The following is an 11130-nucleotide window of genomic DNA, read 5'->3' as shown; positions in this document are numbered from 1 at the left end:
ACATTAGAGAATTCGCTAACACACAGTTGACAAACGGATTTAAAAGTTTGGCTTATTTTATCTATAAAAGAGTTAATTATAAAAATTTTATTTATTATTTTTTCGAATGAAAAATCTTTTAATACTTATACATTTGTATCCCAAATAATGAAATAATTCAAATATAGAAGTGCCAAAATAAAATTTTAACTTAATAATTTATTCGAGTCAAGTTTTTGCATCAAATAATCAACTAAATCACTTAGACATGGAATTAAAAAGCTAAATACTAACTATATAAAAATATAAATAATTCTCAAGTTAGTGTTGAAGCTCAGATTGTCTAACTTAAAAGAGTTTGAAAAATTGAAAACTTAGCAAAAACGAAATAGAAAAACTTCTCCAAGGATTCATTTAAGTTGACAAAAATAAAATATTAAAAGTTAGTGATTACCGAGATATATTCACAAATAAAGTAAAAAAACAATGAAATAAAGTAACTGGATGAAAAGGGCACTTTGGCCCCTTTGTGGTTCCTCCTGCTGCTGCTGATTACTCAAGTAGGAATTATTTAAGTCCAAAGATTCAATTTCAGTTCCCTTGGGTCTGCTGCTACTACTGCAATAATCAAATTGGATTCTTAAATCCAAAATTCAATTTCCAGCCGTTTGAATTTTTATTACTGCGCCACTTAGTTGTTGTCACTGATTTGGGTTTTGACCCATTAATTAATGCTTCCCTTTCATAACTCAAATGGAGGTCAACTTGAAGAAGAGGGAAATGCAAGAGAGGGGAGTCCATCGGTCTCATTCGGATGCCACTTACAACAAACAAACAAAAGAAAAAAAAGTAGATTTGCAAAGTGAACAAATTTTAGATATTTAAGGAAAGCACACATTTTATCCAGCTTTAAGCAGAAAATCAAATGAAGCTTGTATTTTCATCAAATTTTAACTTAAAATGAACAATCTCAATTATAGAAAACATATCACATAATACTTGCAGGAAGGTTCTAGCCAAGACTTGCCCGTTTGGCCATAAATTTTGCAAGTAAAACTTGGGAAAAAACTTGGCAAATTTTGTTTGTCCATATACTTTTTTATTACTTGACAAATTTTTTTGACAAATTTTCCAAATTTCCAAATAATAGAAAAAACTAGTATTTGGGCCAAATTTCATTATTTGGAAAGTTTTAGAAATTCAATTTTTACCCTTAACTTTTTATTTTACAAAAATAATATATTTATTGACACCAACCAATAATTTTTTACGTGAACAACAAAGTAGTGATGGAATATTCAATGAATATGAACATGATGATATGGTTGGTGATGAAAGTGACGAACTATTGGCTCAGGGTAACAACATCACTTCATCTTCTCGATCATCTGATTCGGATATGCACGCTCATCGAGAAAAGATTGTTTATAAAATATGGGAAGATTACATTAAAGAATAGGTTGAACTCTTTCAGATGAGAAAACATAGATTCTTCAGTGATTGCAATATTTATTTCCTTTTATTTTCTTCTCTCTTTTTTTCCCGAATTTATATTAGTTGTATTTTCATTATCATGATTTGTACCAAGACCTTTTCACTATACGAATATTTACTGTAATGATTCTTGTTGATTTGTTGTGGAAGTCATAAATCTTGTTACGTGAGATTTCTATTGTGCTATGTAATACAAATTTATGATTAGTTTGATAGTTTTAAAAACTTATGGGTATAAATCATATTTCTTAAAAAAATGAAATATGTTTCTCAAATTCTATGGCCAAACACATGGTAAATTTCACCCAAATTTTCATCCAAATAATATTTGCCAAAAATATTTGAATATCTATGGCCAAACGCTAGCTTAAGGAACGCAGGCTAATAATAGGTATAATAATTGATGATGGGAAGAGTGCAATTCATATAATTAATACATAAAGAGATTCAAACAAATATCACGCCAAGACCAAACCCGACAACACTCATGGATGTTTACAAACTCCAATTTCTTTTAGACTCAAAATTTAAACATTTTAAAGTAATATAAGATTCAGTAACATGTATTAACTTAGTTATGCTAAAGGTAGTAAAAAGAACATATCATAATGAGGACTCCAAAATTGTTTAGACTAACATTCTTGTGGGCATTGAAAATCATTTTTTGGCAGAGATAAATCAAGTAATATGCCAAGAAAAATGAAGGCAACATTTGTAGGAGTTAAAACCATATCCTAAGGAGTTAATATAAAGTAAATGAGATAATAATTATTCATTCTAGACCTAATCAAAATGTACCAACCATTGGCATAAAATGCAGTCAGACTAGGATAAGACAAAACTCAAACTTCAAGCCTTTATCAACAACAAAACAGGAGCGGGGAAAGAGCTAAAATATCGAGATATTCAAAAGAGAATCCAACATACTACTCCCAGCAGCAAAAGAAGTATAGAACAGACATCCTAGAATTCAAATTTATTTAAGTTGGAACGAGAAAAGAAAGTGATTAAGTGAACAAATACACACTCATAAGCTCACTGGAAAACATTTAAGAAATGACAACAACAAATAGATAAAAGAACAGCCAATCCTAACATCAACTAATCTTCTGGAAACAAATTCGAACATCAAAATGAGGAAAAAGGAAACTTAAAGCTAACTAAAAGTTCAACAAATTGCAGGTCAGATCAACTTAATAAACCGTATACTAAGCTAGTTTTTGAAAATCATTTTTAGAAAATAAGTTGGACAACACTAAGCTACTTATGCATATTGAAAAGGATTAGAATACAAAGTTTAGTTAACTACAACTGAACTGATTAATCAGGCTTAAGAACAAAACAGAGACAACATATCGGAAAAAACTGAGGCATGGAAATACAAGATTACTGGAAAGTCATCTTAAAATCAATGAAGAGGCAAACTGACAACTATCTCCATTTTTAAGATCAAAGCAATACTCCTTGAGGAGAAACAAATGTTAGGGACAACAATACAACAAAGACAACTATAAAACCTAGGAACTAAAGACGATAATAATCTAAACAACTCCCGAAATTAAATTTATCCTATACAAAAATCCTTCATGCTCATGGAAAAATAGTAAACCAACTTAATGCTTGTAAAACAGATTCAGGCTATTGACAGAAAACATAGGTGGTAGTAAAAAAACGTTTTCTTAAGGCAGAAAACAAAATCTCAACAGTGATATGATATAACTACAGAACATATTTCAGAAGGTTACACACCTAAACTATATTACTGTATGACTCGGTTATATCTTTTTTAATCAGAAGTAACAAGAAGATCCATAAACGAGCGAAAGAGAGAAAAATAGTTTTGACTTAAGCTAGGCTAACATTAACCACAAGAATGACAAATAGTTGTGCCAAAACTGGTATTTGAACAAAGCATTCTACGAAAAAAAAGAAAATCTAGATGGAGTAAATGTAATCTGCTAGATCCAAACTATACAATAATTTAGCCGAAAATAAATTTTAGGAACAAAGAAGTTCATCATATCATTTCGTCCAAACAGACTCGAAGCGGCAGAACATTATCTCCTATTATGTTCATCTAAAGAAGGCAATGGTGAGCTATTAACAACTATAAAACATGGATTTAAAAGTTGAATAATAATAACAGTAACTAGAATTACAGATATATAGGTTTATCAGGTCGAATAAGTAAGGGAATCACATTTCACGGGAAAAAAAAGCTCAAAAAAGAATTTAAACTCAGATCAGCAATACTAGGAACCTTCTCTAACTACATGATCTATAAACAGCAAACTTTTTAAGCAGTTATAATCCAAAACTTAAATAACACATAAGGAAACATTCAGCAGAAAAAGCATACATTAATATTACAAATTAAGAAAACATAAACCAGCCTTCAATCGACTTTAACAAATAAGACAACAACATAAATTGAAATTAAACTAATAGAAAAGAAAAAGAAAGAGTTACCTAGCTCCGAGCAGGGAACAGAACAACGAGTTTGAATAGAAACGATTCCACCTCTTCAACTCGAACAACCACAAAACTTTAAATTATTGAACTGAGAAGTCCTAAACATTATAGCGGTACTACTCTCGAGTCCAAAAACCTCGCTTGAACAGTGAGGAGAGGGGCTTTTATAGCACCCAAAACCTCCAAATTCTGAGAATACTTTCTATGTGAGAGAAGCCAATATTTTGAAAATTTTTCTTAGAGGCTCAGACTCCAGTGAGCTCGAATCGTACAAATATGAAATGAAATTCAAAAGAAACAAAGAAATTTTACATGACCATACCATGGTTACCTCCGGAATCTCCGCGTGTGTTTGGTCTCGTGCCAAGCATGCTCTTGCTGTACGAATTTGAGGTAGAAAAGAGGAAATTTAAGCGGAAGATTTGGGAATTGGGTTAGTTCTTTTCTGGGTAAATATTGCTGGTGTTGTGCGTCTGCTGTTGAAAACGAAGGAGAATGGAAAAGGCATGGGTGCTTTAAGATGACAATAGGCAGGATTTTCGGATCAATAGTTAGCTGTGTTGAGGCTGTTGGGAAAAAATTTGAGCTAATGGATCACTGAATTGAAAGTTGAAGACCTTGGTCCTTTGACCCTTTCTTAAATAAATCCCAAGAGAAATAAATTACGTATTTAATTAATTGTTGAACTTCTTAACTTTAACAATATAAAATAATTATTTAATAGAAAAAATAATTATTATTTTGAATTAAAGAGAGTAGTTATGTACTCCGATGATCTTTCAAAGAAATAAAATGCACACTTAAATAAACTCTATTTTTAGTAAAACTATCCTTTTAAATCTATATACAGTTATAGTTAGTTTCAGATATAGTTAGTTTCAGCTTTAGTACTTAATTTTGACTTTTCCAATTGTTATTAAACTTTCAGTTTTCATTTATTCAGATTTAGTATGGGATATTCCCCATTATTTAAGATTATCTTATGATTAGTTTCCGCACAGTAATTCTTTACTTTAGTTTAATTTAGTATGTTTATGATATATCGCCAGGGTTAGTTTGGGGTCACTTGTCCCATGTCCGCATCCTAGGGGTAGATTTGGGGCGTGACAAACAAAGTGTTTGGCGATACTTGAAGAACGCTTGAAAACCTAGCTTTATAATCTTGGATCCTTGCTCTAATGCTTGGAAGAATTAATGAGAGTAATAAGGTTCATTAATATTGTTTCGAACCTTCTTCATGTGTAAAAGAGTTAGGGTTTAGGTTTAGATGGGTTAGGAATATTCTGAAACACCTCTATTAAAAGTTGGCAAAAACCTTCCATAGGGCCATCTAAAGTTCATGGTTTGATATACGGACCGTGGATCTCATCTGTGGAATTATTATTTTGATTTTTAGGGCCAAAGGTTTATTCTAAATGTCAAAACTATCACCGTAGAAGTTTATGGCTTGTAGATGGGTCCGTAAGAATTAAATCCAAAATTTTGTCTCTTAGTAATTTTTCCACGAGTGAACAATATGGGTCGTAGAAATTTCTATGACTAGTAGAAGTGATCCGTAGGTCACTGACTTAGAAAACCCTATTGTGGTATTCCCTGGTAAAATGTGTTAGTTTTTAAAAATTTAGTTTAGTAATTAAAGTTCTGTTAGAAATAAAATGCCTATATGTTTTGTTTGTCCTAGTTTTTAGGAAGTAATTTAAACGTGGGCAGCTTTTCGAGTTTTAGGATTGTAGTTCCTAATTTTTAGCTTCAAGTTATTTTAGCATATAAAGAATTGTATCGGCAACTCTTTAATTCATTCAGTCAAAAAACAAATCCTTCAATAATATTTATCTCTCTCTTCTATATCGTTTTTTAACTTACAGATATATTTCTAGATTCTAGTTTTTTTCTATCAGTGGTATCAGCGCCAGGTTAGATTATAAAAAGACAAACAAAGAAATATACAGTAAGTTAATTGCTTTAGAGAGAAATTACGTGCAAGCAACTATTCCGCATAGTCACTATGACCATTGGAGCATGCTGATGGAGAAATTTTTAAGGACAGAGGAGTATTGGTCAATTGTCGAGGTTGGTATCACTCCTCCGGCGGAAGGCGAAACCTTGACGAATGCTCAAACAACGGAGTTTGAAGAAATAGAGTTGAAAGACTTGAAGGCAAAAAATTACCTTTTTTGGTCTATCAAACGTCTTATCTTAGAAACTATTCTATGAAAAGAAACTTCTAAAGATATATGGGACTCCATGAAAAAGAAATATCAAGGCACTACTAGAGTGAAGGGCGCACGGCTTCAAGCCTTAAGAAGGGATTTTGAGACCTTGCAGATGAACGAAGGAGAGTGTGTAATGAGTTACTGCGCTTGAACAATGGAGATTATCAACAAAATGTGATTCCATGGCGAGAAGATGAACGATATCACAATTGTTGAGAAGATATTACGCTCTTTGACGCCGAAGTATGATTATCTCATTTTCTCCATTGAGGAGTCCAAAGATATAGATGAGTTATCGCTTGACGAATTGCAAAGCTCTTTATTGGTGCACGAGCAGAAGATGAATCGAAATTCAACTTCTGATGAGCAAGTCTTGAAGGCATCTACTTTTATTTCTTCCAATTGTAGAAAAAGAGGTAGAGGTAGAGGGAGAGGGAGAGGGAGAGGAGATCGAGGTAATAGAGAATGAGGCAACAAATATGGCAATGGAAATTTTAGATCCAATGATGATTACGACAAAGATAAAGGGAGAGTTTTTGACAAATCCATAAAATGTTATCGTTGCCATAAATTTGGTAAGTATCGTTCTGAATGTCGTAAAAGGCTGCCTAATGAGAAGGAAGAAAAAACAAATTTTGTTGAGAATAAGGAAGGAGAAACCTTGTTAATGGCGGTTAATGCTGAAAACGTGCCCGAAGAGCAAACTATTTGGTATGTGCATACTGGTTGCAGTAACCACATGACTGGAAGTAAGTCTTCTTTTACTAATTTGAATGAAAAATTCCGGTCGATAGTTAGTTTTGGTGATCTTTCAACAGTGAATGTGACGGAAAGGGTAATATCAAGATTAGAACAAAAAATGGGTGTGTTGAAATCATATCTAATGTGTTCTATGTTCCTTCTTTGAAAAGGAATTTGTTAAGTGCCGGTAAACTTTTAGAAAAGGGATATGTGATCATCTTAAGGAATGATACATGTGAAATTTCTAATCCCTCCAAAGGAATTATTGCTATCGTGAAAATGAGTCAAAACAGGTTGTTCCCTTTAAAGATCGAAAATGTTCAATCTTGCTCTATGGCGGAAGTGAAAAACCCTTCATGGTTGTGGCATTTTCGATATGGTCACTTGAACTTCTGTGGGTTGAAGATCGTTCAAAGGAAGAGTATGGTGACGGGGCTACCTGAAATTGTTGTTCCCTCCCAAGTTTGTGAAGAATGTGTTGTTGGCAAACAACATCGTTCTCAGTTTCCCAAAAGTAAGTCTGGGAGAGCCAAACAGGTACTGGGGCTGGTACACTCGAATATTTGTGGGCTAATAACACTAATCTCAAATGGAGGCAAAAGGTATTTTATTACCTTTACTGATGATTATTCCAGGAAGACTTGGGTGTATATTCATCAAGAAAAGTCGGAGGCTTTTAATATATTTAAAAGCTTCAAAGCTCGTGTGGAGAATGAGACTGGAAGGACCATTAAGAACCTTCGGATAGATCATGGAGGAAAATATTGCTCTAAGGTATTTGATGTTTTCTGTGAGACTCATGGAATTCTAAAAGAGCACACAATAGCCTATACAACACAGCAAAACGGTGTGGCACAGAGAAAGAATATAACTGTTCTCAATATGGTTCATAGCTTGCTGTCTCAAGGAAGAGTTTCACAGGAATTATGGCCGGAAGCAGTAAATTGGAGCATTCACGTCTCGAAGATAAGTCCCACTTTTGCTCTTCGAGATATGACACCTGAGAAGGCTTGGAGTGGAAGGAAATGGGTAGTAGATCACTTTAATGTTTTTGGTTCCATTGCTTATACACATGCTCCAGAAGCCAAAAGAAAGAATCTTGATGATAGAGGTGAGAAATGTGTTTTTCTTGGTGTTAGCGAGGCATCCAAGCCATACAAGCTATTCAATTCATTGACAAAAAAGGTTGTGACCAGCAGAGATGTAGTTTTTTATGAGGAGAACACTTGGCATTCGAATATGCATCAATTTACTCCAATCTTAATTAGAAATGAAGTTTAAGAAGCTGTGGCAACACCGAAAAGTTCTACTGAAGCAGCTGATGAAACTTCACCATCACTTTAGGAAGAAACTGTTGCAACAAAACAGCCTCTTCATCTTGCTCGCAGAAGGCCCAAGTGGATGATGGATTATGAGGTAAGAGGAATTAATGTTAATGAAGATGTTTCCAACTTTGTATTGTTTGCAGATTGTGATCCTACAATTTTTGAGAATGCCGTCAAAGAGGAAAAATGGAGGAAAGCTATGGATGATGAGATTGATGCTATTGAAAGAAACAGCACCTGGGAATTAACAAATCTTCCGAAGGGGCACAAAACCATAGGTTTCAAGTGGGTCTATAAGAGGAATCTCAAAGAAAATTGTGAAATAGACAAGTACAAGGTGCGATTAGTGGCTAAAGGCTACAACCAAAAACATGGTGTGGACTACACAGAAGTATTTGCTCCAGTTGCAAGGCATGACAAAATTAGAATGATAGTTGTCGTGGCTGAACAAAATTTGTGGCCTATCTTTCAATTGCATACCAAATCATCTTTCCTAAATGGATACTTGGAGGAAGAGGTATTTTTCGATCAACCTTCTGGTTGCATAAAAGTTGGAGATGAACATAAGGTATACAAGTTGAAAAAGGCTCTTTATGGACTAAAACAAGCTTTGCGAGATTGGTATAGTAGCATTGAGGCTTACTTTCTAAAATTTGGTTTCTAGAAATGTCCATATGAACACTCTCTTTTTGTTAAAATTAGAAAACTTGGATAAATGCTCATAGTGTGTTTATATGTTGATGATCTTATATTTACTGGGAATGATAGTGTCATGTTTTCTGATTTTAAGTGATCTATGATGAATGAATTTGAGATGTCTAATCTTGGCAAGATGCATTATTTTCTTGGTTTAGAAGTAGTGCAATCTGTTGATGGGATATTTGTTTCACACAAGAAATATGTGCCGGAAATTGTAGATCGATTCAAGATGAAGAATTGCAATCCCGTCGACACTCCAGTTGATTTTTGTTCGAAGGTAAACAAAGTTGGAAGAGGAGATATGGTAGATAGCACACTCTATAGGCAAATTGTAGGTAGTTTGATGTATTTTAATGCTACAAGGCCTGACATCATGTATGTTGTAAGTCTTATAAGAAGGTATATGGAGAGTCCGACAGAAATTCACTTGCTAGATGCCACGAGAATCCTTCGCTCATTATAAGGAACTAAGGATTTTGGTTTGTTCTATAAGAAAGGCGAAAAATTTGATTTGATTGGTTTTACTGATAGAGATTATCCAGGAGATCAAGATGATAGAAAGAGTAGTTCATGCTATGTTTTTGTGCTAGGCACAGGGGTTGTTTCATGGTCTTCTAGAAAGCAAAAAATTGTCACTTTATCAACTACTGAAGCGGAATTTATTGTTGCTACATCTTGTTCTTGTCAAGCTGTTTGGTTAAGGAGAATACTCGAAGAACTACAATTCAAACAAGAAAGAGCAACTACAATTTTATGCGACAATAATTCGGCCATTAAGCTGTCAAAAAATCCTGTTTTACATGGAAGAAGCAAACACATTAATGTGAAGTATTATTTCCTTCGAGATATCAATAATGAAGGGACAATAAAGTTGCAGTACTGTCGAAGTGAAGACCAATTGGCAGACATATTTACTAAATCTCTCAGGTTTCTCCTTTTCCAAAAACTGAGGAAGTTGATGGGAGTCAGTACAATGGATGAGTTCAAGAAGGTGCACTTAAACTGAAGCTTGACAACTTTCAGTTTAAGGGAGGGAGTTAGTTTTAAAAATTCAGTTTAGTAATTAGAGTTCTGTTAGAAATAAAATGCCTCTATGTTATGTTTATCCTAGTCTTTAGGATGTAATTTAAACGTGGGCAACTTTCAAGTTTTAGGATTGTAGTTCCTAACTTTTAGCTTTAAGTTGTTTTAGCATATAAAGAATTGTATTGATAGCTCTTTAAGTCATTCAGTCAAAAAACAACTCCTTCAATAATATTTCCTTTCTCTTTTATATCGTTTATTAACTTATAGATATATTTCTAGATTCTATTTTTTTCTATCAAAATGGTCATAATTTTTTACTGAAAATCAAATGAGAAAAACTTGGCGGTGTTGTTAAGAGGACACACAGAATATTTTATAGTTCATAGGCCACCTAATTTATTATGTGCTAAGATAAATAATTGTTAATATTGATCTGAATAAAATCTTATATCAAAACTTAATCACTAAGGAAATTTTCAACTCAACTTTGTGCTAGGAGGTTCTAGTTACCTTAATTTATATCCGAATTCAGTCTCACAATAATGAATTGAATTTAACACCTAAGAAAAATTTAAGAATCACATGATATGACCTTATAAGAAAATGAAGAATGATTGGGCTTTTGCTTAAAAAATTTCAGGGTTTTACAATATATCCCCTTTAAATCATTTGTCCTTAGAATGATGGTTGAACTAAGCATGAAAGGGGTAGGAACAGGTCTAACAATCCAATTTAATGCAAAATACACATAGACGCTCATGAACTCAAAATATTGAAGGAGTGATTGAATTGAATGAGTAATTTGGGAAGAGTTAATACATGGATTAGAACTAAATCAAAGGAAAATAGATGAGGATATCTATTATAAATCTAAAGAGTGAGATGAATAAAAGCAAAAACATGTATTTTTCAAATTTCAAGTACAAGTTGATCGAAAAGTTTATGGATAAATATTTATTTTAAAATAAACTAAAAAAACATATAAAAACACATGACCATACTGACTCAGTAGTATCAAGTGATTCAATTCAAAAAAATAATAAAGAGCTAACCTCTTTTTTATTAAGTACTTATTTTCTTTAATTTCATTTATGCTCCATTTATTGTAAAGAAGAGGTATCCATGTAAAATTATCCGATCCAAAAAGGCAAAAAAAGTACATTTGATCCTTTTGGACATAA

General features: G+C 33.0%; 1 long non-coding RNA gene across 1 annotated transcript; it reads right to left on the bottom strand.

Annotated features, from left to right (window-relative positions):
- Window positions 1-368: 368 nt before the first annotated feature.
- On the bottom strand, window positions 369-4556 carry LOC112940293 (uncharacterized). The gene is made up of 3 exons (XR_011212333.1): window positions 4268-4556; window positions 3943-4134; window positions 369-799 (listed from the first exon to the last, which is right to left on the bottom strand). It is a non-coding gene; the product is annotated as an uncharacterized lncRNA (long non-coding RNA).
- Between the last annotated feature and the right edge of the window lie 6574 nt (window positions 4557-11130).

This window comes from Solanum lycopersicum, chromosome 11 (genome assembly GCF_036512215.1).
Source record: "Solanum lycopersicum chromosome 11, SLM_r2.1".
Lineage (NCBI taxonomy): Eukaryota > Viridiplantae > Streptophyta > Magnoliopsida > Solanales > Solanaceae > Solanum > Solanum lycopersicum.
Note: the sequence above shows the minus strand (reverse complement) of the source record. Positions and strands in the feature narration are given on the sequence as shown.